The sequence below is a fragment of the Corvus hawaiiensis genome, chromosome 4, assembly GCF_020740725.1.
Source record: "Corvus hawaiiensis isolate bCorHaw1 chromosome 4, bCorHaw1.pri.cur, whole genome shotgun sequence".
NCBI classification, from domain to species: Eukaryota; Metazoa; Chordata; class Aves; order Passeriformes; family Corvidae; genus Corvus; species Corvus hawaiiensis.
The window spans coordinates 72,506,249-72,532,316 of record NC_063216.1 but is presented as its reverse complement, the minus strand read 5'-3'; the positions used below and the strand labels follow the sequence as shown (position 1 = coordinate 72,532,316).

The 26,068-nt window shown below is 40.6% G+C and overlaps 1 protein-coding gene and 1 long non-coding RNA gene across 7 annotated transcripts in view; one reads left to right on the top strand and one right to left on the bottom strand.

The window, feature by feature from the left end:
* The window catches only part of GRM3 (glutamate metabotropic receptor 3), a 104,852-nt gene extending 90,000 nt beyond the window's left edge, over nucleotides 1–14,852 (bottom strand). For 4 of the 5 annotated variants that reach the window (XM_048301019.1, XM_048301023.1, XM_048301022.1 and 1 more), the window contains exon 1: nucleotides 14,138–14,851. The gene's annotated coding sequence lies outside the window, so the exon portion shown is untranslated. Of the gene's footprint in view, nucleotides 1–14,137 lie in introns of all 5 variants that reach the window. The other variant, XM_048301025.1, reaches the window with a different exon arrangement.
* The window catches only part of LOC125324747, a 77,228-nt gene continuing 65,419 nt past the window's right edge, over nucleotides 14,260–26,068 (top strand). Inside the window, exons 1-2 of one of the 2 annotated variants that reach the window (XR_007203115.1) lie at nucleotides 14,266–14,342; nucleotides 15,390–15,566. This is a non-coding gene — a long non-coding RNA (uncharacterized LOC125324747). Of the gene's footprint in view, nucleotides 14,343–15,389; nucleotides 15,567–26,068 lie in introns of both variants that reach the window. The other variant, XR_007203114.1, reaches the window with a different exon arrangement.

The following is a 26,068-nucleotide window of genomic DNA, read 5'->3' as shown; positions in this document are numbered from 1 at the left end:
TATTTTTTCACAAACGCATGACAAAACTTATTGTCCTTTTAGAAGACAACATCTAATTATTTATCACTCTTTAAGAAAGAATTATTAATTTGGAAAAATTTTTCTTTCTGAATTTCTTTGCACTTTGTATGAGCCATAAAACCTCAAAGGATTTATTTGAATTTCAATACCATCTCATACTTTTATGAAAATATACTATAACCCTGCCTCAGTAATTAACATGAAGATAGGACTCTTAGTCTAAAAACTGAAATCTCCCTGTTATTTCAGATTTTCCCTAAGTATGCTTTTGATTAAGTAATTACTGAACAGCAGTGTTAACAATTTATCTATGATAGAGAGCATGTCACAAATTTCCTACTCATGTTCCTGCAGTTTATGCTTTTGCCAATGTGTTTTATGAGTATTTATTAAAGATGATGCCTTGAGTTAATAACATAAACTACCTACTAGTTTCATAATCATCACTGCAGTGCAGAAAGCTTTAGAGTTATGGAAGTTCTGCATTGACGATGTCAACAGATTTACTGCATTCATTTCCTTATGCAAATATTCCAAAAACATACATAACTTTATAACCTTATATAGTGTACTGCCTACACGAGGGTATCAAAGCCTGTGAACATGCAGAGTAGACTTTAAAGTTGACAGCACAAGTCGTGATACTCCTTCGTTTCTTGTTTATCTGTTGTCCTAATATTAGAACTCATTTAAAGCTGGATTTTGTAGATACACAGGGACTTCTGCAGAGCCCCTACAGTAAGAGGGGAGCCTGCTCATGGTCTTTACATGATGTGTCTGTCTATACTGAAGTCACTCATAAGGAGACTGAATGTGAACTAAGCAGACATTTGTGATTCATTTGTGATCCCTGTATACGCACAAGATTTGCCCCTGCGTGGCAGAGCTTGCCTCTCTCTTGCAGGACAACCTTGTTTGCTCCTGCAGTTTGTCCATTTTCTCCTCTCTTCCCCAGGAGAAGCATGATGCTCTCTACTCTGACTGCCTCTGCTGCACCTCACCAGGAGAGATTTACAAAACACAGACCCTGGGGTAGGAACCCTGAATTATATTCAGGTCATTGAGAGAAGAAGAGGGTTAGAAGGGACCCTGTAAGATCTTGATCTTGATCTTGATCTTCCTTTGCTATTACCCAAATTGAGATTAATTTTAGTTATGTCTTATCAAACTCACGTCTTGGCTAACTTGTTTTTAGACACTTTGGTAACAGGAACTTCCTTGATTTCCCAGCAGTTTATTCTGTCTTTCCCATTCCTTACAATTAAAAGCTTTTCACGAGGTCTAGTCTTCTGTGTGACAGTTTAAGCCTTTACTTACCTGTGACAAATCTATTTTTTCCACACAATTCCTCATGTTGATATTCTGTTGATATCTGATATTCCAAGAGATTTATATTCTTTCTTAAAACATAATTCCCAAAACTGGTTGCCATACTCTGGAAGTGGCCCTACCAGTGTTTAGTAGAGATTAATGTTTAGATTCCATATCTTAAAGACAATATTCCTGTTTATTAATCCTAGTAGAATATTTCCTTTTTCCACAACAATATGATACCATGGTGTTGAGTCATGCTATGCTTCTGAACTTCCATAGCCTTAAATCCATTCCTGTTGCACTGCTACCTGGCCTGTGGCTCATTTCCCATATTTGTGGTAACATCTATGTGAATAATTTTACTATAAGTCTGTTTTCTTCCAAGGGTCATTTTGGGAGCCAGAATCTGACAATATTAATGTGTAGCTGATCTGAAAAAAAAAAATTACTTTTTAGAACTTGGAAGACATGATAATCAAGTTAGCTATCAATAACTCTCTGTCTACTTATCTGGCAAACAGATAGTCAATTACACATCAAAATAATGTCAAAACCAATACATAATAGTAGTCAGCAATCAGCAATAAATTTTAGATCAATTATTTTGGCCAGGTACAGCCTGGACAACTTTCATAGAACATTGTATAGAACTATGCATAATTTTGCAGAAAAATACATCTTAATTAAACATGGAGAGTATCTGGAATCAATACAGATGGAGAATGCATTCACATTAATCTTATTGAAAGAAATTATGTTTTATTTTAGGAAAAGAGCAGTACAGAGAGTTTCAGTCACATCTTGAAGTCCTTCTGCTACTGCTATCATGGACATTTTGCTTGAGAAGGGACTACAGGATGCAAGACCTGCATTTCAAGTGAGTTTTTTTAATTAATAAATAAGTATAGGTGAATTAATGCATGCAAAATAATTTTGGCAGGGATAAAAATGGAAATAGCTAGAAAAAATATTGAATGGATTAGCACACTTAATTGGTCTTAGGTTGCCTAATGAACAATTAGCCTTGTGTTTAATCCCTCTCAATCCATTCATCTTTGCAGCTCTTAGTCTCTAAAGATAAACATGGATCATTCCAAATGTGCTTTTGTTTTTGAAACTACTCATATTAGTATTTAACTGTAATCATTGGCATGGAAACCATCTTATAAATGGGAATGGACAAAAATGGGATATACTAGAGGACCTATTACTTGGTGCTTTAAAAAAAGAATTGCAAAAAATTTGCAGCACTCTAAAATACTACCAGCATAAGTCCTGTTGATTAAATAGAGATGAATCTACATGGAAACTCTTTTTAAGACCTTAGGAACACACTGTTGACCATTCAGTAAGTGGCATTTCAATGCCAGGCCCTGCTGACCATGATCAGACAGTGTATCTTAGGTACTTCAATTATTTAGTATGGTCTAGGTTCAAGAGCCAACATATCAGATGAGTATTTGGGGTTGCCTGTACTACAAGTGGAGAGAAAAAGCATCAAGATGCATCCATGGGTGCCTCTCTGTGTCTCCCTATCCCAGACTGTGAAAAATTTCTCTCTCACATGGACATCCATCTTCCCTTTCACCCAGTGCATCCAAGGAGTGATTATTTAGCAGTCCCAGTGTGACCAAGTTAGACAGAGAAAAGGGACTTCTCTCATACATAATGGTGGCTTGTGCTCTGGCCAGTTAAATCTTCAAAGCAACTGCTTGCCTGTTCAGGGGGAATTCAAGACTTCGAAATTAATGGTCAGGAAAAAGTGAGTTGGACTGGATGTGTTTTAATTCACTGTGATATATTAAAACAGCATGTTGATTAATTTGAAGGCTAGAGGGAGCATTTTTTTTTGCAATATTAAGGTGCTCCACAAATTACTACAGATACGAGAGTAAATGCTTTTTATTTTTTCCTTCCTGAGTTTTTATTATTTTCTTTTTTTTTTTTCTTTGGCAGTAATACTCTTCTATGCATGAGCCTAACAGATGTAAAGGGTTCTCTAAGGAGCCTTTGGTGCAAGTACCTGTGGCAGCTTTATTAGAACCTCTCTGACATTGTCCATGTCCTGGACTGTTTGGGAAATATTCTAGACTGGCCGGGGAAAAGTTTGAGTCTTAATAAAAGAAGAGAGATTAAACAAGTGAGGCACAAAGTGTGCCTAGGAGTCATGAAGTTCTGGATTCTTGCCTAATGCCACATTCATCAGGCTTAATGTAGATGAACTCTGTGTGGGTTTGCCAGCAGCAAAGTCAAACATCTCATTTGAGACCTCCTGGCTCTGTGATTATGATCCTGAAAGCATGAGCAGCTTCTGCCTTTTCACAGGCCCACAGCTGGAATACCCAAATGAAAACCCATCTGGATCCATCACTCAGCTCTGCAACATTCATTGGTACATTTTATGCTTGGAGTTGGTCTGGAGGCTTCCCTTCTACAAAGGCTCCTGCACATGACACATGGTAGACAATGCAGGAGTCAAGCATGCCCTCTCTTTAGCAGTGACTGAACCAAGAGAAGCCATGGCCCACACAGATCCTTCTGGCAAAGACAAAGAAACAGGTTGTCCAAACTGCCTTAAAAACTTTTCTTCTGAAATATTACTGTGGATGTGAGAGCTAACAATTACTTGGTTGGAGGTGGATGTGGTTGCAAACTAGGAATGACCAAAAACAGTCAAGAAAAAATTACAGCAAATTGAGAGGTGACAGGACAAGGACATCACTATGGCTCTGTGGGGCTCCTGAGGGCTCTTGGAGCAAAATGCTGGCTGGATTGAGGCTTGGAGAACAGAACAAAGGAATAGTACAAAGGATTTCTTTGAAAAATATTGTATTCAAGACAAGGGAAGTGAAGCCATTCATTGTCTGTACTCATCTTTTGGGTATGGGTCCAGACGAGCTACTGGAGAAGGCAAAAAGGAAAACAGCAAAAAACCCAAGCTACTTAAAAAAAAGCAAATGGTGAAAGAAAAGCAGTTATTTCACTGAGTTAGGAGGAGATGACTGAAGGGAACATTACCTAAATGAACGTTAAACAGTCAAAATCTAATCTCTTTGCAATATAAAAGGCTGGAATGGAAAAGAAAATACTAAATTGCTTCAAATTTCCATAGCAGAGAGGATAAGAGTGACAGGCTTGGTTGCAAAAAATGGGATGTAGTTAAACTTTTGGAAACCTTCTGTCCATAGGAGCACTTAAGTGAATCACTTAAGATATATGCTATTGCAGGAGACTGTGAAATGTCTGTTGTTGCAGATTTTAAGGAAATCATTCAACAAGTATCAGTTAATAAAGGTTTAAAGACAGTTTATCCCATCTTTGGAGGGGGAGATGGATCAGATGAGGTCCTTACTGATGTCATTACCTGTGGAACTATAAGTGCTGTGTTCAGGCAAAGGGAACGTTGTGTACAATCTTTGAAAATGAAGAATCTTACTTAAAAAGGGTCTCTTTCTATCCATTTCTACCGTAATGGATACTGCACTCTCTCAGGATAAGTTCTAATTGGAACCTTGTGCCCTCGGCAGGAAATCCCAGGGACTAAGGAACCCTCTTACTCTGCAGCTGCTCCCTGGACATTGATTAAAGGTAGTTAGGGCTAAATGCAACTATTTATCTGCTTCCTTCCTTAAAAAAATGTGGAATAGACAGGCACATAAGTAGAAGTAATGTAAGACTTGACTTCATCTTACCTACAGGCCAAAATACCTATGTTTTGGGGAGTGGAAGCATCTCCCAGAGATAAGCAGCCACCAGGGCATGGCTGGGTCACACCCCTCCTTGCTACTGCAAGCTTCAGTTTACATTCCACCTTTTGGCCAAAAACCTGATACACAAATCTCAGCTCCCAGGACCTGGTGTTACTTCCAGACTAAACTCTTCCTTTTTTCATACTGAATAATGCCACTGGAAATATGTTTATGTGAGCTGGATACTCAAGGTATTAGCATTAATCTCTAAGCTTTGTCCTGGATATCTGCTTCTGGGAAAAAAATCTTGTTTAGATGACTGATATTATTGAGAATTTCATAATCCTTATAAATCTCAAAAATTTCAATGACACAATAAAAATAAATCATCAAACCTTATTCATCAGAAGTCTCTAATGCTGTTGAAGTGTCTGATATTTCCAAGAGTCTTGCAGTCTCTGAAACTGTTAAAATAGAAACACCTTTCCCACATTTTCCTTCTCTGCCTTTAACAAATGATGGTTCTTTTAACCTCCTTCTCCCCTCTTTGTTTGCTTAGAGGATCAAAGCCTTTTTATTTATTTCTTTTTCCTCCCAAGCAGTTTCTGGAGTGTTAAAAAAGCACCACCAGTATACTGAGTTTACATTACAAACAAGTTAAAATTCCCAGTCTGTCAGAGCTTTTCTCCTAGGATACCAAGGAAAGCAAAGTTCAGCTAAACTGCACAATTAATCGGATATCACTTCTGAGTGAAGAAGAAAAGGCTGCTTTAAGCAGAGCTCTTCTCTTCTTAGAGATTTCAAGTCCACTTCAGAAAGGAAAGTTATTATTCTCTGAAAGTTATCTGATTTTATTTGTACTCCTGGAGCTACTCCATTAAGTCATGTTTCCTTTTCACCCATAAAATCATCTTAATGAATCAGCTGTGGGATTGGCCATATGTAAATGTGCCTTATGACAGCCACATTGACACGTGAATGGATGAAAAAGACATGGGCTGCATGTTGCTTTTGTTGGAAGAGCAGTGGGGTTTGTTCTGATTTTAAGACCTGAGGTAGAAAGTTTATTTCTTTTCTTGGTTATGAAGAAAATGCTCTTTTCTTATTATTCTAAAATAAATGTATTTTGTAATAATGGTGTGATAAAGAAGCTTGAGCTGTATGGTTTAGGAATATTTGGCTAAAACAGACTTGAGTGTTGGGCTACCATTCCCACACAATTGCTCTCCTTTTCCTCAACTTCTGAGAGCCAAGACTTGCTTGATAAATAAACCTCGTCGTCAGTCGGTGTAGGATGGGCTTGCACCTGTTTAATAAAATGCACTGTCTGCTGATCTCTGGTATTGTCAGGGCTCTTCTAATGCCGTGGTGGCTGCAAGGAGGAAAATGAGCAGCCCAATTAAGAGGTCCCAAGGAAATACAATGAAACACTTGCAAAGTAGATTTAACAAGTGTACTTTAGTGTGTTCTCACAGTGTTTGGAAAATATAGAAGAAGATTCCTATAAATTTTGCAAATTTTCTAGTAAAATGTTATTTTATGGACAAGTATTTCATAATAAGTAAAACAAGAAACTTAATAGTCTCTCTGCAAATAACGCACTGTAACATCTATTAGGCATTGTAAGGTATCCTTTTCACACAATTTTATCAAAGTTTAATCCAATATAACTACATTGATGCCCCACGTGGGTGTTTTTTTCCCCTGCTTTTTGCAAGGCAGAGTTAAATACTGGTAAAATACATCTGTTAAAAGGTAAAATCAAGATATTTAATTTGTGGTATTCGGAAACATCTGGAAATCTTACAATGGAACCAAATGAAGTGTCAGTTGACATATAGTGAAGATGTCTTTGTGACTGACTAAAGATTAGCAAAAATGCCATTAAAAATATATGATAAAAAGCAAAGAAGTCTATGGCCATATTCTCGACTGGTGACACTCAACAATCAAATACACACATAATCTCACCAAAAATTATAATGAAGCTTTTTGAAAACTGATTTGTCATGGCAAAACCAATTCTATTTTTGCTTTAAAATATCAATTTTGAAACAATCTTGCAGGGAAAGATAATTTTTGACATTTCTTAGCCACATGAGCTGATCCAAGCATATTCTTTTAATACCTTAGCACTGAACCCTACATGTGTTACTGCAAAATATCTTTATCTTTTTTCCTCCATCCTTTTGTCTGTTTATATGTTTTCTCTTGTCATGAAAATACAGAGAAATAAAAGGGAAAAATTAATCATTCTATGAGTTCTGGAAACATCCCCAAAATTTGCTTATTGATTTTTATCACATCTCTGGCTATGTGAGCCTAACAGCAGGCCAGCCGATTTCTGCTAAGCATTGCAAATGTAGTATTTTTAAACACTAGCAGAACATGTCTTCTCATGCTTTCCTGATAATTTCTTCACTAGATGATGCAACCAATATGAATGAAATTAATAATAACAATATAATATATAATGATTATAAAGCAATACAGAAATTGCTAGGCAGTAAGTGTTGGATCCAAAAATATCTCTGCCAAAAATCTCTTACAAAACACATATGTAGAAATGTTCCCTCAAGCACAGCTGCAGGTGTCCCATTGTGGAGACCTGGCACATACAAGCTGGAGGCAGTTTGGGATCTAAGGAGACTTAATCACAGCTACATTATGGAAAACAGACAAACATCCTAATGTGGTGACCTGTACTTTTAACTGCTCAAGGTCAACAAGATCAAAGCTGGTCTAGGAGCCTCTCAGTGAACCCTAGACCCTAGACTAGCTTCCCATAGGGCTCTATTCCTCACCAGGGACGAGGAGTGTATTTAACCTGCATTCCTATAACAGAGACAAATTCTGGATCATCTCAGCCCTGCTGTTACATACCTATGGAGCAGGGAGTCACATCACTGATGAAACAATATTTAGGAACTTTTAGGGATGAAAAAATTTAGGAATATATTTAGAGATAAATTTTAGGAACTTGGGGGTGAAACAATATTTTGTAAGATTTTCAAACCCTTTTCAAATGGTGTCCCATCCTACACCTCAGCGTCGGTTTGACCACATGGTGTTCAATGCCTATTGCAAGCCAATAATGTCCCTCAGTGTTAGATTTGGCTTCTGCCACATTAGTTTTGCTGGAAGAGGTTTAGAGTCTCTCAATATAATCAGACAGCCCCTTGTTGCCCACTTATCTCAACCAGCTTCTTTGTAGGGCTCATTCCAGAGAAGAATCCCAGTACTGCCCAATCCCAGACTCGCTGAATTGCCTGCAGCATCCTCCTTCACAGACCACAGGGCAGGATCTCAGCCAGCTCAATGTGTCCTTTGGAGGACCAGCCACCACAACCCACAGAGGCTGAGGCTTTGCATTTCTCCAGATGCAGCATTTAGGTAACACAAAAATTGTCCCTGGTTTGTGTGTGGTCTCATTAGTGGAGCTTTTCATGGGAGTGGAAGCTAATGTGTAAGTTTTACTATATTTCTCAGCTGAGGGTGCTCTCAGTCACTACATTCTGCACATTTTCTCTTCTCTTCTCCCTGTCTTCCACCAGCATGTCATGTTCTAGACAAAGATTTTTCTCAGTTTTCAGGTTCCCTTCAGCTCTTTCCTCCTGGCAGGCCCAGGCCCCAGCTCCTCCTCTGTACCAGTGGGAGGTGACTTTTCTGTACCTCCCACACCCTTTGATACTCTTTTCTTTCTTTCTTTCTTTCTTTCTTTCTTTCTTTCTTTCTTTCTTTCTTTCTTTCTTTCTTTCTTTCTTTCTTTCTTTCTTTCTTTCTTTCTTTCTTTCTTTCTTTCTTTCTTTCTTTCTTTCTTTCTTTCTTTCTTTCTTTTTCTTTCTTTCTTTCTTTCTCTTTCTTTCTTTCTTTCTTTTTCTTTCTTTCTTTCTTTCTTTCTTTCTTTCTTTCTTTCTTTCTTTCTTTCTTTCTTTCTTTCTTTCTTTCTTTCTTTCTTTCTTTCTTTCTTTCTTTCTTTCTTTCTTTTTTTTGTCAATCCCTTCTTCCAGTCTTTGTGGATGCTTTTCCTCTGATGTCATGCCAGTCCCAATCTTTTCATTTTGCTTCCCTATTTTATTCTTCCCTTTGTTCTCTCCTCAAGCACTCCTCATTTTCTCAAGAGCATTTTTGTTTCTTCTCACCTGCATACTCTACCTCCCCTATTCAGCACCCCTCCTTTCAGGTACCCTGTTCCTTAAAGGGTACTCTAAACTAACCTGTTCATCCTTCTTCACATGAAAAACCAATTATTCCATTATTTCTCCTGATACAGTTCTGTCATATGAATTTGCTGACTTTGTGGTCACTGACTTAGCTTTTGGCTTAATTCTCCCTTGTGTAGACTTGCTTAATTTTCCTCTGGAATCTGACAGTGTCTCGGTTGACTTCACCACCTTCATCTGCCTTAAAATCTCTTCTTCCCACAACTGGCTTATCATTTAATTTACTTTTCTTCCAGCTTGAATAGTCATTTGAGTATCTCTACTGATTTTTTTTCCTTTTCTATCAAGCAATTTTCTTCTCTGTATTTTTCCCATTTTGTCTCGTACGGAGATATTTTCCTCAATCTTTTTTTGTTTTCAAAACTTTTTTCCCTTCTCTATTCACTTTTCTAATGGAGAATTTCAAGGTCTGGCAGCATCCGCCAGAAGTCTGCTCCAAGTTCCCATTTCATCCATGAAAAGTTTATCAGTGACTCCCTCTCTACACACCTTGTTTGACGCATATTTGATCTAGTTTATATACTTGGTGATCATGCTGTTCCCCTCTGGATGTACTGGGAAAGTGACTTTGAAGGTCAGGGTCATCAGTACTATCAAGCTCAAGCCACTTGCCAGACTTCAAATTGCTCTGAAGGAAGGCTGCCTCAGTAACTGGGGTTAAGACCATACTTTTACATGTGGATATGTTGGGTCTTAGATGGTTTGGAAAAGCTGCTAACCTGATTCTTAGGTTTTGGGGAAAGCTTGTTGCTTTATATGAGGAGCCCATATGTTCCTGCACAAGCAGGACCATTGCTGACTACAGAAATACTCCCATAATCTCCGGATAGCTATGAAAAAGAGCATGATAATTGTTCCAACTACATAATTTTATATTTGAAAGGACCAATATCAGATAAAAGCAATATAGTTCTACAGCCTATTTTTTTGTGTGCAATTTGCTGTAACTCTAGTAAATTCTCTTCTTTTTGACTTTAATAGGTTCACAGTGATTTACCCCCATGAAAATTTGCTGCATTACTCTTAAAAGGCAGCTGGAATCAAGACAGTACATTTTTTGCAGTATTTTTTAAAATCTGAACATGCCTGAAATAAATGTCTGAAAACCTCTTAAGACAATAGATAAGCCAGCAAATCCATTGAGATCACACAGTGGATTCTGGGTTTACCTGAAGAAAGAGACAATTGCACTAATCTGCAATGGTTAAGGCACTTCTAACAGCAAACTGTGGTTTTGTCTCAGTGGAAATACCTGACAATTGCAGGTATTTCCCAGGCATCATTGTGCCTTGGAGGATTTTTTTTTTAATCATTTTACTCCTACTGCTAAATTAAACTCAGGATTTTCAGCCAATCTGTATTTTCATAAAATGAAATGTGTTCCAGTTTTTTCTGCCAGTTTAGGGCTGGATTATCAGAGTGAAAGTTGTCTTGCTAAGTTCACAGCAAGAAACAGTCACAAGCAGAGACTTAGGAGGATGGTACCACTGAAGGATACTGCACTCCTCTCCTGCCACCTTTGGACCCCAGGTCCACCATGGTTTTGCTCTGGACATTCAGGGCTGGCTGCAGGGGCAGGGTGGCTGATTCTCCCTCTGGTCACCCCGTTTATTTGGCTGTAGATACCCCTCCACTGCAAATGCAACCCACTCAGGCATTAAAGCACAGACTTACTCTCCACACTAGGAGAGAGCAAGAGAACAATCTTCTCTTTAACTCTCTGACCTGAACTAAGTTCTTGATTAGGGTTTAAACCAGCTCTCAGTTTTATATCAATAAGCAGAAAAATGCCCCAACAGTCAATATTACACCATCTTCACAAGAGCTTATGTAGCTTAGAATAGTTACACACATTCCCACATGAACAGTAATGCTGTCTGATCCTGGAGAGTGTCAAACAACTTGGTGCTGTTCTGCGGCATCCTGAGAGTGACTTTATCAGTGACAAAAATTCATGCCAACTGATTGATAACTATAGTACAACAAGTTGGAGCAAACAAGGTGCAGCAATCCTGATAAAATTTTATAGGACTTTGAAGACAACTTTCAAAAACTGATCAGAGAATGAAGTCCCTTCAGTAGGATGCTGCTGGCAAATTTAACAGCCTCATAGACAGGATCTCACACCCTGTGAAATCTTGAGGTTGGTGAGGTTGGATTCTCAAATTGGCACTGCTAAACCAGACTTTTGGTGAGTGCACATCTCATGTGACCCACCTGGAATACTTGTAGGCAAAACACAGAATTTAGCCCACTAGCTTTAAGGTAAAATTGCAATTTGACCCTGGCATAAGCAGCATTAGAACCAAGTCTTTCATGTCTTATAGTATTCCATATAGGACTCCGTGGCTACAGCACATTTATGTTCTGTAGGACACTGCCAATGGGCGACTTGTGTTCACAAAAAACCATCCAAATAGTTCTTTCTTTAAATGCCACTATGTGTCCCTACACTGCCTTCATTTCCAAATTCAGCTCCACTTATGTAACACAGACTACTGAACTGGAACGATAGCATTGTTTGTAATGTATTTCTTTTATTTGGCTTTCCAGTCTGATTTAGTACTTTGCTTTGTCACATTTATTTAACTGTAAAAACATTATGTGAATCTAGAAAGATACTTTACCCCTGAATCTTGCTTTAGATCCACTCTTTCAATGATAAAATTAGAATCTTACTCCTAGACAAGGTGTCAAAATTTGCCTAAAAAAAACTTTATTCCTTTATTTGTAGAACCTTGTAAGTAGGTCATCAACACAAGTAACCCAGGGCAAACATCAACAGTGATTAGAAAAGCATCTTTGCTCGAGCATGAAGTCAAGTTTTAATGTACTCGATACCAATGCCATTTTACTTTGTCTTTAAGTTACAGAGCAGTAAAGCAACTCATATATTTTCTATTTTGAAGTGTGTTTTGTGCTTAATATATAATGAGGCCTCTAAAAATAGTGGGAGTAGTGGACAGCATCATTCTTAAAACAAACCCTTAACAAACAAACAAGAAAAAAAGCCACAGAAATTAAAGTATGAAATATTCTAGTAGGGGACAATTAACTTGCATTGGCTCTTCAAATAATTAAGAAGCAATTGCATGATTTGTTACTGATTTCACTCAAAGGATGAACATTACAGAAGTACAATTTTTCTATTACCTTAATTGTGAATAAAAAGTAGCTTAAAGTGCAATTTTTCCCAATATAACTGGAGAAGTTACATTTTCTTTTAATACGTTTATCAACATAAATAACAGCAGAAGAAGTCATCATGATTTAGGTGCATTTCAAGACAATGAAAGAAGTAATTTTCCTAAAATACGTATTTGATCAGGTGGGTTGTGTGATTTTCAAATTGTTGTCATGAATATTTAATCAATATGAGACATATACTTATGCAAGCTGAAATAGGTACCAGTCTGTGTCCCAGGCTGGTCTGTTTACACAGTCTTCCAAGTGTTTTTTAAAGCTGATTTAACTAATTTAAAAAAAAAAAAAAAAGGGAACTAAAATAATCTTCAGCAGGTGGCATAAACTGAGAAGAAGCCAGAGAACTCACAGACTACCAGAAAATCCTTAGTTCAGTTCAATGCAGTATTGGGTGTGATGCCCTGTCTAGTTCTTCATGAATTGCTTGGGTTTTACCAAGATTGCTGAAATCTAGGGATGTATATGTAAAATGATCCATATCCACTGTGATAACCTGGGGGGATAAAACCCCCAAACCCAACACTCCCCCCCAAATCCTCCCTATACACTGGCAGGGAGCTGCAGTTTCTCACACCCCATGTGGTGTCCCAGCAGATACATGTGCCTGGCACACACACAGATGCAAGGTACGTACCCACACACCTCTAGGTCTACAGAGGGTTAGATAAACACCGTCTAGGAACAAAAAACACAGCCCTATGAATCTGTACATATAAAATATCCATATGCATCCAAGCAAACACATAAGCACAGATACACACACCTACAAACCAGAAACACAGGGACGTGGGCAAGCACATCCACAGGCTCAGGCCAGCCCCGGAAGCACACACACACCTACACAGCTGGCTGTGTACTCACATGGACACACAGATACGTGGGCAGATATATATGTGAGGGAGAATTACAATGGCTCTATCATCCATGCTAATTTCTCCTTCCTTTTTGAAGTATTCCAATTTTAGGATCCTGGAGAGAGCCAGGTCCCTGCAGGGAGATATTCCCAGAGGAGCAAGGCACTTCCAATTTTCTTTAAGGTTCCCCACCTCTCTCCCCCTCTCTTCCAGCAGCAGATCCAGGGAGATGAGCTGGGCAGTCAGCACAGCTCTCCCAGCTGCTGGCTTGGCACTTTCCACCCTAGCTTAAGGAAGGGTATAGGATGGCAAGCTTAAGATCTCATCCCTTCACCCCAAAGCCTGTGGAAGCAGGGAACCTCTGGGCAACATCTGGACACAGCTCCTTTCTGCACACTGCCCTACCCCTCCTCCCCCCACCAGCTGTCGACTTCAGGGGTCCCCCTGCACCCTACCCTTCCTCTGCAAGTGTAAAAGCCCTTGTTGCCCCCCATCTCCCCACTTCCCCGTTTCTCTTGCCCCCCGAATCCCGTCAGGAAACCTCTTCGCAATTCACTGCTCTAAACTTTTTCCTGGCTGCACAACCCGCATCCGCCGGGGCAGCGGCTGCGTCTGGTCCAGAGGGCAGAACGGGGCGGGGGTGGGTTGCAGGGACCCGGGATGCAGGGATCCAGACTGCAGGGTGTGGGATGCAAGGAGTGGGATGAGAGGATTGAGATGCGGGATACGGGGATGTGAGGACCGGGATGCGCGAATCCGAGACGCAGGATGCAGAGACGGGGATGTGGGATGCAGGGACCAGGACGCGGGATACCAGTGCCCAGCTCCTTACCGTGCAATGAAGATAAATCCTGGTGAGGGTCTCCAGCTGCTCCCGGGCATCGCGGGCCTCCCGATGTGCTCGTTAAACATCCACCGGAGAGTCTCACCCCCCAAACTTGTGTGAGCTGCTTCCTCTGGGAACAATCACCCTTTCTCCCCCCCACCTTGGATCGGATCCCGATGGAAACTCATCAAGGCCTCCTAAGTGGTCAGAGGTAAGCTGTGAGGGAAGGAGAAGAAGAGGGGGACAACGGGACGGAGAGGTTGTGATCACCAAGAGATGATCCCCTTCCTTTCCCCTCTCTTCTGGAGCACCCGCTTCCCGTTCCTCTGACCAACTTTGGCTCTGCTTAGCCAGGCAGCGCCTGGGACCGGCGCTGTGATTTGGGGTCCCTTTTCGCTGCCTGGCATCTTTCTAGATTTCCTCTCCTTTCCGGGCAAAGGGGATTGGTGCAAAGCTTTAAATTAGGAGGCGACCTAGAGTTGCAAAGACAGGGAGTGGGAGCTGGCTGGCGTTCGCAGACCGCCTCCCCCGGCACTCGGCGCTGCGCGGAGGGGCCGGCTGAGCCTTATCCCTACCATTTATTCATTGACTGCGCTCCTAGTTCTCACTCTGGAGCTGTCTATTGCTCCTGGCACGGCCGGGAGCGGGGCTGTGGCAGAAGCCCTGGAAGGAGGCGAGCCCCATGCTGCGGGGCTCCCCGCGGCTGTTTAACTGCGCCGGCAGCGCGGGCAGGAGCGCAGCCCGGTCCCGGGGGGAGGACACGGGTGTGGGGGGGCCGGGACACGGGGACGCTGCTGTCGCCTGGCAACCCTGCATCCCTGCCCCGAGCATCCCTCCCCCAGCACCCTGATTGGACGGGGCCGGGGCGGGGGGAACACACACGCTCCTCCGAGGATGCTGCGCCCTGGCACTGCGACTTGTCGCATCCTCAAAAAGCCGGGAGCGGGCAGGGTGAGCACAGAGCAGCCGGGAGAGCCGAGGCAGTTCAGGGCGTTGTATCACCGTCCCCCTGCCTTCTCGCTTCCAGCTGGCTTGATCAATTTGCTTCTGCTTTACATCTCCTAGAAAAAGAATGTATTTATGCATGTATGCATGTATGTATGTATTGGTGGATAGATAGATAGATAGATAGATACAAAGAAAACATACCAATATATGCACACAAATATATGTATACACACATATGCATTTTTATGTACAGATACATGTATTATCCATAGTCTTTGTATTATCTCTCTATATTCTAACTCCTATACAGGAAGAGAGAAGAAAAATAGTTACTGAGAAAAGATCACTTCAGGGTGCAGCAAAGCTGGATGCAAAGGGAAAAATAAAGCTACTTTTTGGCTTATATATATTTGAAAACCATAGGTTTACATCAGATGGAGTGTTAACAGAAGGTCGTGGTCCTAAAGAAAGGATTAAAGCCGGTGAGGTGAGTGAGCTGTAAGAGTCACTGAGGATAGATGCATTGACTTCAGAGAGGGTGAGTTTAAGCCATGCTGCATGAAGCACTGCTGGTGTTATATGTGGCTTCATTGCTCATTCTCTGCTATGGGGGACAGCAAGTGGCTGCTTCCTGCTGGTTGGGTGTAGTATGGAGAGGTTGTCTGTAAAATCCCAATACCTCCCTTTTCATCACAGCTCCAGTTGGGACACTGTGAATTTCTCACTCTTCAGCCAGCAGAGGCCATTGTCCACTTTTCCCTGAATGTTTCCCCCCACCTTTGTACTTAACCCCAGGCAGCTCCCCACCAGTGCTCAGTTAAAGCAAGGAAAGAGACACTGCAGTCAGGAGCTGCAATCCAGCAGCTCACATGGGGCCACTATTGTTTCAGCAGCCATGGTTCTGGTAAGGAGTTAAGCAAAAGTAAAAGGAAATAAAACAAAATAATCTGCTTCTGCTTTGTAATATTTTATGTTTAGTTATTTAACATCTGTTTACTTTTGTGATCTACCCATTACATTTGAGGTATGTGGCTAATTCAATGAGTTTTTTCTTTTTTGGAAGCCAAGGACATTTGCCAAGATGTGCATGTTAAACTGTTTCATTAAGGACTAAAGTTAAGTAGGGAGCAAAATGAAAGACAGCAGTTTCTCTCAGGTTTACCCTTCTTTAGATTGGATCAAAATGTACATGAGACATTGCTTAACATCAGAGTAAACTGGAATGAATAGGAAGTCAGTCTCATGTCTTTCAAATCATAGCACAATTTGACAAATAGGTTTGGAATACAAATTTTTCAGAGTCTTGCAGGCTGATTGCCAGGAAAAACTAGTGAAAAGAAGGATCTGCTTCTGCATTGTTTCGTACATAGCAATCATGCCTCGAAGTGAGTATGAAAGTAACTTTTTCATTGGGCAGGATATAAAACCCACTGTGTATGAAATTGTCCACCACAGGCACCAAGCAGAATTTTGCTGAGGTGTATTGTTTTATTTCCAGCAGGTCACTTAGAGCCAGGGAGGTGACCCGGTCATTTGTTCTGTGCTTCAAAAAACATCAGTGGTACCCATGGTTTACTCCCTTTCCATGCCTTGCTGCTGTGCAATGTCTGATATCAGTCCCTAACATTGCTACTACTTGCATTTACACGTGACTCCTGGCTACTGATAAACAGGAAAATTAACCTGAACAGTCAAACAAGCTGTCGGCCAAGGTACAAGGGTTTTATTCCACTTTCTTCCAGGGCTCTTCCTCACCCAGTTCTCCTGGCACAATAGGGTCTCATTTTAGCAATAAGACAACCTACCCTAGTCTTTCCAAAGCAGGATTCTGGAGACCTCATTTCAGTTTATGACTCTGGAAAACCATCTTTAGTTTTGCAGGGAACACAGCTGTGCCTCAATTCTCTTTTGGGATAGCACGTGGTGCATCCACATAGGATATGCTAAGATGCAGCCACGTACTGAGCGTGTGTTTTCAGTCAGGTGTTCAGGCTTACAGGTACTCACAGTGTGACAATGAAAAGCCATACAATGATCTCAGTGAAGCTCTGGGCTAAGCTGTGTTTGGGTGCTACTGGCAAATCATTCATTTCAGGCTAAATTGAGCACCTCATGCTACACTTAATTGTAGAGACACCCACAGTTAGACAAAGAAATCAGGCTGTGCAACTTCTGCCAGGGGACAGCTTGGAGAAAACAATCAAAAGCCCTCAATGTCTTTGACCTGGATCCAAAGGAAGGGCTTTAATATAAAATGTATTTATTTATTTTCTGCCAGTGAAACAAAGATGGTAAAGCAGCACTTAAAATTCCTGAAATAGGACTATTTTGTCTTTGTGAATTATCTATTAGTGAAATAGTAGTAATGTCTAGTTTAAAGATCAATTCCTTTCAAATTGTGCTCTCACATAACACCAAATTGAGTTCATAGAAAGCTTTGATGAGCTGAAGAATTTGTTTTTATAAAATTTGTGAATGTGATTAACAGGCTTATCACCACAAACAAACAGATGCATGCCTTTTCCTTACACAGAATTTTAGCATGAGCTTCAAGACTGTACACATGGGAGCTTTCCAATTTTACATTTGACGGCAAGAGAGTGTTCCAGCAAAACACTTTGTAGGGTTCTCTAACTTGCTATAAGCATCTGTTTTGGGACACACTCAAGTTATTTGCTGATTAAAGACTAAAAGCAAAGATTTAGAAAAATTGCAAATGTGCTTGTACAGCCAGTGAGTGACCTATAGATTGGGCCCAGCCTACCTGAATAATTAATGAGGCTTATGGTCTTTCCTCCTTTCCTGGGACCTCACAGAAATGGACAGGAACAGGGATGTAGATCAATGAGGTTTTTTCTAGCAAATTGCTCCCTGCCACTTGATTTCCAACAGCCCTGCATCTGTTTCCTGTGTGGAAGTGATGTGTGAGTGGGCAGGATCCAGTTCTGTGGCTCTGCTCTGAGCTAACAGTTGTGGTCATCACCCCAGGGCCAATCCTGGCTTATCTCTGTGTTTTGAGGCACACACCAGAAGCACCTAGAGATCATATCATGTTTTCCTGGGAGTCTGCCAGTCTCAGGGTACAAAACCCTCTTTGGATGGTAGTAGTCTCAGGGGTCTAGATGTGTCTCCACAACACTATAGTCACCTCAGTCTCTGTCTCCTGAGGCATAAAGGCAAAAAGTTCATAATGGCTGATGCAGGGATCTACAAAACCCCACAGACTCTGACCCATCCCTACCTGCCAGTTGTAAGGGACACAGACATACTCCAAAGGAACAGTCTAGTGGCACTCATCTTTCAGAGGAATATGGTAATCCCTAGGGAAGATCCACAGCAATGAAGAGTGTAAGAGGCGTCACTCTGTCATTTTCAAGGTCTTCATGGATCGCTGTGGAAAATTACGCACTGCTGTGGTTGCTGGCTGCACACCAGTGCCCACCAAAGCCCCTCTACTTCCTCAGCTGGGCAGGGCAAAGAAAGTATAACAAAAATAGACCCTTTATTTTATCTTAACAAACAACACTGATGGTCTTCATCATGAAGCTCATCATCAAAATGGAATGTCTTCTCATTGTTAAGTGGTTTTGAAGAGATTTTAGGTCAATACATATGGTGCAGAAAGTCCTCATGTACATTCAGTGCTGATCCTCTTACAGCTGATTCATGTGGCATCCCTTGGACCTTCAGTGACATTGTTATTTCCTGTCAGATGTCCTGTGATGGCTTTCTTAGCTGGCTGAAGGGATACTGGCCTAGTACCAACATGAAGAATATGCCATGACATACTCAGGCTTTTTTTGGGTATTCTGAGCCTCTCTCATGCACAAGGACAGTGCCAACTCTGACTATAAGGCTCAACACAACAAAAACCTGTGCTTCATGTGGTATGGTCTGGCACATGGAAGAAAGACTTCATTCCACACTGTCTGTGCACGTGCAGCAGCATCCTCCCTTCTGCCTCCATCTCCCATGACCATCAGTGTCTTTACCTGCCTCTTCTCATCATCTTCCCTACAGCCAATTTTCCCATTTCCTTCAGTCTCTCTCTGCCTTTTTCACCTTCCTTTTTACTCTTTAGATAGATGTCTGCCGGCTCATGCCTGTTAGCCATGTCTCCAGTTAACCCCAAGGTCTCCTTACCCCTTCTCCACAAAGAAACCTCTTTCCACGGAAAAAACCCAGCAGCTGTTGTTCATCTTTGTCAGCTACAAGAGGCGAAAAGGTCTGGCTTCACTGTGGGAACCAGCTGCCCTCTTTCCACCTCTGCTTCCTTCTCAGAAATCAGGTTTCCCAACATACTGCTGGAGACACATGTGACATCCAGATGTTGTCCAAATGGGGCTCCTTCATAAAAATACATGAGCAGCAAGGGTCCCTCCAGGTCCCTGCAAGATGTACAAGTATACACACTCCACTTGCACCCTCCAGCCCTTCCCTAGCCAAAACCCTGCTGCAGTTTGTGCAGGTGCAGGGATGAACATAACACAGGCTCTGCCTGATACGTGAAGGACACCTTAAATCTCCACCAGCTCATGACTCTGGGTCCAAGGTCCATCATCCTTCTGCCTCTTCTTACTCCATCCTTCCTAAGTCTCTGATATAGGAGGTCTTCTGAGAGGAGACTCTAGCCTTTCCCAGGAGGTGTAGGGGACAGGGCACGGCACAGTAGCACATTCCAATCTCTGCCATATTTAAATTAATATGAACAGATGACCCCATTCTACAAAATACTGACTGTTATCTCTTTCTCTTACTGTGCGGATACTTGGGTACCAGATACCAGAATTTCCTACATATTTTGCTTTTGACTTAAGTCACCTTTATGTTTCTGTGCATTATTATTCTCTTTATTAGTGTCTGAGCTGCTAGCAGTCTGGCTGCTTCAAACTCCTTCCTTCCCCCTGAAAATCCCCTAACATTTCTTCTCTGTGAAACACTTTCCCTTCCCCCATTGCTCTTCTCTGCAGGAATTACTGCATTTACATATTTTGTTTAAGGTGCTTAGGCATTATCGACAAGTTTGCCTTGCCCCTGGGGGGTGATGTGACACAATCAAGCTGTGAACCACTTAAAGCATTGACTGGCTCATAGGAAGGATTACCTGTGGCTCTGAATTAGGGCATGGGCCAAGAAATGTAGCACAGTGCTGTCAGGGGCTGTGGCACACAGATCCATTTCCTTTATAATCCTATCCTATCTATGACCTACCACATACAGAGCAATGTAAAAGATCTAAATTTTCCCATTAGCACAAGGTACGGGCTTCCTGCAAAATAAATTTTCTCACAGTCCCTACACCACTGCCTTGCAAGCCTGAAAACCCTGTTTTTATTATGTCAGTGAGTTTATTTCAGAATTCTTTCACACTGAGAATCCATCTGGATATACTGCTTTTGAAATGTCCTGCTGAGATTCTGCTTTGCCACTAGTTAAAAATGAATGGATAAATTTATACACAGGAAGTTTATTGTATTTTTCAGCTGAAAGATATTCTAGATTTTATCTTGGCTTAGATTTTTGTTGGTGGAATTTTGGTTTTTATTGTGTTTTTTTTTAATTTTTCCCAACCATTTAATTTTACTAGCACCCCTGGAAGGAACAGAGTCCAGAATTAGAAACCTGAAATAAAAGGAATGAAGTTCCTGGAAATGAGACTGGGACAAAAAAAGCAAGAAATCCAAATCAGTCACAAGCTAAGGATCTTGAATTTCCCTTAACAAAGACAAGCCATTTTCCAACAGAAAAGACATACCTGGCCTTGTAAAACTACTAGTAGCATAAAATATAATTGAGCAGATGGTGACAAAAATAGCACTTGAGCTGTTTAAAAGCCTTTTATTGGATGCCTCTTCTTTTTTTTTTTTCCCTTTCCCCTCTGGAATGCTGTTGTTCTCTCTAATTTAAGAAAAGACAAGAAATACAGGGAAATTGTGAGATCTGTATGTTTTTCTTCAGCTTGTTCTATTTAAATTGCACACCAGTAAATGTGGTTGAGAGAATAATTTGAAGTTGCAAAGCAATGAGAACTAACACTGATAGTGGAATCTTAATTCAGCTTCCTTGTGCATGTGGATACCCTCCTTACTTGGTTTAACACTGTCTTTTTTTCTCTTTCAGAAAATCCTGCCACATTCAGCACCCTAAAGAAATAGGGCTTTGTCAATAATTTGATTTTTCTGCCCTGCTCAGTGACTCTGCCTTGTACTTTGTATACTGTGCACTTGCCTTACCCTGCATTACAGGGAGAATGGTCCATTTCTTTTCAGAAAAAACATTCAAGTGTTTTGGAACTTTTTTTTTCATTTAGTTTTACTTCATTCCTGAGGTAGGGGCTGGTATATTGGTTTTTTGTTTCCCAGATAAGATATAGGCATTAAAACCTGAAAGTGTTAGTGACTTCTTAGTACCTGGTTTTTCACATTTAGGAGCTCTCCACTTTCAGAATAATTTACATGATACCTTGAAGCAATGGCTCACCTTATATTAAATCTGTGCTCACAGTTGGGTTTGTGCAACCCAGTTGTTGGGTTTTATCTGGTCCTAGAGTTTGACTAGGAGAACATTATTGTTTTCTTAGACTCATTCTCATAAGTGATGAGATCCTTTTGTATGAAATTATGCACAGATGCAGAGAATCAACATGGAGAAGTCCATCTCAACAACTCCGTTTTGACAAGGGTGTAAGCCATTGTAAGATGAGCTTCATGATGGGAAATGCTCAGTAATTAGACTATTGCTTGGTATTAATTCTGGAGTTCTAAGAAATAGAGAAAAGAAAAGAAAAAAGAAAATAAAAGAAAAAAGAGAAAAGAGAAAAAAGAGAAAAGAGAAAAGAGAAAAAAGAGAAAAGAGAAAAAGAGAAGATCCCCAAAGTAGAGATTCAAGATGGATTTTGCCCTAGTAGCTCTCTTATAGTACGGAAGGAGCACTACATGTGGTGACAGTTATCAGATCCTGGCCAGGGAACAGAAGCAGCTTCCTAAGAGCAGTGGTTTGTGATCACACCAAATGTCCATCAAGGACAGTATTTTCTGTCTAATCCTGGTCAGTAGCATGTACTTAGAAAAACTTGGGAACTGGGCAAAATAGAACATTTTTCTCTTGATATACCTCTTATGGCTTCCAGCAACCTGTGCTTTAGGGACTTTAATTTTCTTTTGATCCCATTATTCTGTTTGCCTTTACAAAATCCTGCTGTGGGGATTTCCCTCACCAAAACAGTCAGTGTGTGAAAAGCACTTCCATTTTTTTTTTAAATTTTAAGCCTGCCTCAGCAAGAACCCTGATCTACTGTGTTCTGGGAGACCACAAAGACTTTTTCCTTCCTCAGTCTCTTCAATGTATTCATGGCTTTAGACTTTGCCATACCCTTCCCCTGCATTAAAAGGTGAAAAATTCCAGGCTGTTCAGTTTTCCTTCCTCATGATTTGCTTCTGTCCACATTTCTGCCCTTCTCTATTCTTTTTTAACTTCACAGTCCCTTTTTCTGAGATCAGCACACCACCATTTGGAGCCCTCCAAAAAGAAATACCTATTATTACAGTCTCATAATGATGATATTAGTTTTCTATTTTTTTTTTTTTTCTCTTCCTTCCTAAAGAGTTGTAACATTTTCTTTGTCATTTTGACAAAGGAAAGCTGAGCTGGCATTTTCAAACTATCACAAGGAGTAGTATTTAATTTAGAGTCCATTGTATCACATGCAGAGCTAGAGTTATTTTTTGTCTCATCTGCAGTTTTTCACATTCATCGACAGTGATTTTCATCTGCCATTTTATTGTCCAGTCAGTCAATATCATGAGATCCTTCTGTGCCTTGTAGCCACTAGTTTGGCTTTTTACTATTCTGAGTATCTCTCTATATAAGTAACAGTCTCATGTCTCATTAGTTAACCATTTTCCAGATCTTTCCAGACGATGTTAATCAGTATTAGTCCCAGAACAGACTTTTGGGAAACTCAGTGAGAGGGGGTCTTCCTTTGTAATGAAAACTGAGCACAAATCCCTACCCTTTGCTTCCTCATTTTCAGGCACCTTCTACCTGCTCTTGTCTTTGCTAAGTTTTCTTGAAACTCTTTCATGAGGATATTTGTCAGAAATGTTGCAAAGACCCAAATACAGGTCACCTGTATCTGCTTGCTTATAGGACCCAAAGAGCTCCTGCAGCCATGAGCAGCACAGCTTTCCCCATATCAAGAAACTATTCCCAACAGATTTTTCCACACATTTTAAAGGCCATTCCTTGCTAGTTTTCTTAGCAATTTTCTCGTATGACAGACAGACTTATTCATCTCTTTTTCTCCAGATCACCCACAAAATACTATTAAACAACAGCTGACTTATTCTACTCCTTTGGTAACAGGGCTGAATTAAGAAAGAGGTTACAGGTCACAGATCAGCAGTTTCATATCTGAATCCCTTTATCACTTGGGACTCAAAGTTTTTTATTGTTCATTTAATCACTTTTTTTTTATATACACTCGCTCTTGACAGCTAGATTTGAGACAGATCCTCAGACCTGTCACCTGTAAAGAAAGGCTATGGTGAACACTGATGCAAAAAAATAATTTGTGTTTTCTGTTATAGCCTTAACATCCTTCAGTGCTTTTTCTATACCTGGGCTATTTATTGCCCCTGTAACTCTGGCATCTTTCTTCTGAGGTAGTAAAGTAAAAAAAATTGCTATCTGTAGTTGTGCTTTTTTTTGCACATTTCGCCTCAAAACTCCTTCCTGTTTAATGTCTGACACTGAAGCTTTTATAGATCATAAAGCAATTGCCTAAGAGTTGGCAAAACTATCTCTAAGACCAATAGGCCATTGACTGCAAAAGAGGGAATAATGTAAATAAGCTATACTGAAGATGAACTTCCCAACTGTTTGTGAAGACATGGGTATTTGTGGCCATTTGGATGGCATCTGAAGTGACTTGTACAAGTGTGAGGTAGATGCCAGGACTCATAAGTTCAGTTTAGTGGAATATCAAAGTACACTTCCAGCTACCTCTTCCATCAGTCGAGCTACACAGGTTTACTTCATCAATTCTTACCTGGCTGTCAAGGCTTGCTGTAGAAAGTCTTGCAGAGAAGTAAATGGGAAATACTTTGCTGACACTGCTCAAAAGAACTCTCATTTCTTGGACTGGCAATTTCATTTCTGACTTCCTCACCTTTCTGGTCATACTTCTAAACATTAAAAGAGTCAGAGATATTACCCTAGCAGTAGACCCCCCATTTTTTCTTCTCTCTCTGTTTCATATTTCCTGAATTGCTTTTATGGGAGCAAAACAGGAGAATGGGAAGTGAAATGTCTAACCTATTACACCTGACTGATCAATATATGTCTTTTTTGCACTACAGCAAAAAAATGAAGTTGGCTTAGGTGGTTTCACAGCTTACAACTAACTTTCTTTACTTCAGTCTAGGCAGCCCCAAAGGAAATATGTGCATACTAAAGAGTAAAAAGGCTTGAGGACATTTGCAAAGGAAAGACACTTCCCTCTGGTTTCAACTCAACAGGCCTTGCTGACACGGTTCAACTAGAGAAAGAGGAAAAGTGGCACCAAGTGCTTGCAAGAGGCCTGGCAGATTTATTACAAACACCAGCTACCTGTATCTAACATATAAACACATATTGCTAAGTACTTGAGACAACCCTACGCTCAGAGGGTGGCTGTCAGAATAACTTTAACTTCCTGAATTTGCTAGTTTAGAAAAACACCTGCTACTGATGAAGAAGATGAGACAGGCAAAGGAAAGATTTGACTTGCCATAGATTATGATCCAAGCAACTGAGACAGAATGAAAAAGGTCTGAAAACCAGTTGACACATCAGCTGTGAGTCGTGGTGCAGAAAATTAGACCTCAGGAGTGTGAAACATCCATGGCAGGAAAGGGTAGAGTGGCTGCTTTTGGATCACTATACAGTCGATGGAGTGAAACAACAATTTTTTCCCCTCTTTGTTTTAATTTAGAGTGTGCAATAGATCTTACCCATTTTTGACAACTCTTTTTAGATGTAGGGTGTTAGATGACTCACATCCTTAAACTGCCTGTCTCCCTCTGCTAATTGTAAAATGAGTCTTGCATGCACCCTGGACACTTGGCCAGATGAACACCTCTGTAGATGCTGTAATTGATGTCTGTGTCTGAGCCCTGAATGTACCTGGTGCAGTGGTCAGGGGGGTCTGCAGAGGGTTCTCTGTGGCAATGCCCATGGTCCCTTCACGTCACACCTCAGCAGCCCTGTGGTTCCCAGCCCTGCAGCTCCCACAGCACAGCCATGGAACCGTTCCCTTCCTCTGCAGTGCTGCCAACGCTGTCAGCTACTGAAATGGAGAGGATTAGGAAAGAATAAAGAAAATCTCTACAGCTTTTTTGCCTCGGGGCAGCAGAGGACTGCAGGAATGGACACGCCAGGATCACCTTGATTTATAGAGTGGCATCCTAGTTGGTGTCATGTATTTAATCCTTTTGTGCCAGCAGCAAGTTGAAAAGTCTGCATTGTAATGTTGAATTGTATAGTTATAAGTCTAATTAAAAAAAAGGAGATGTAAAAAAAAAAGTCTTTTTAGGATTTTTAAAATCTAAAATTTATTTCCATGTGACTGAATATATTTCTATAGCAAGTGTGAGGAAATAACAGTGAAATGGGAAATAAAAGCTACAGATAGAATGCTTTTTAAATTTTATTTTTGTCTTATTAGCCTTAGAGAAATAGCAGCAAATATTTTTGTATACTGTTTTGCTCTGACTGATACATTCATGTTCAAATTTTAATGTTGCTAACAGCCATTCTCTCAGCAAAAACATATTTTTGTGAATAGATTCTACTTATGTTATTTCTTACAGTGCTAAAACTCTGTCAAATAACTATGTAAAATACATATCTGTGATAAAAGATGAGTGGGATAGAATGCAGGTGGCTGCATGGAAAATGAACTTAGCAGCCTTTCACTTGCACTGCTTCCTAATAAGTTTCTCTCAGACA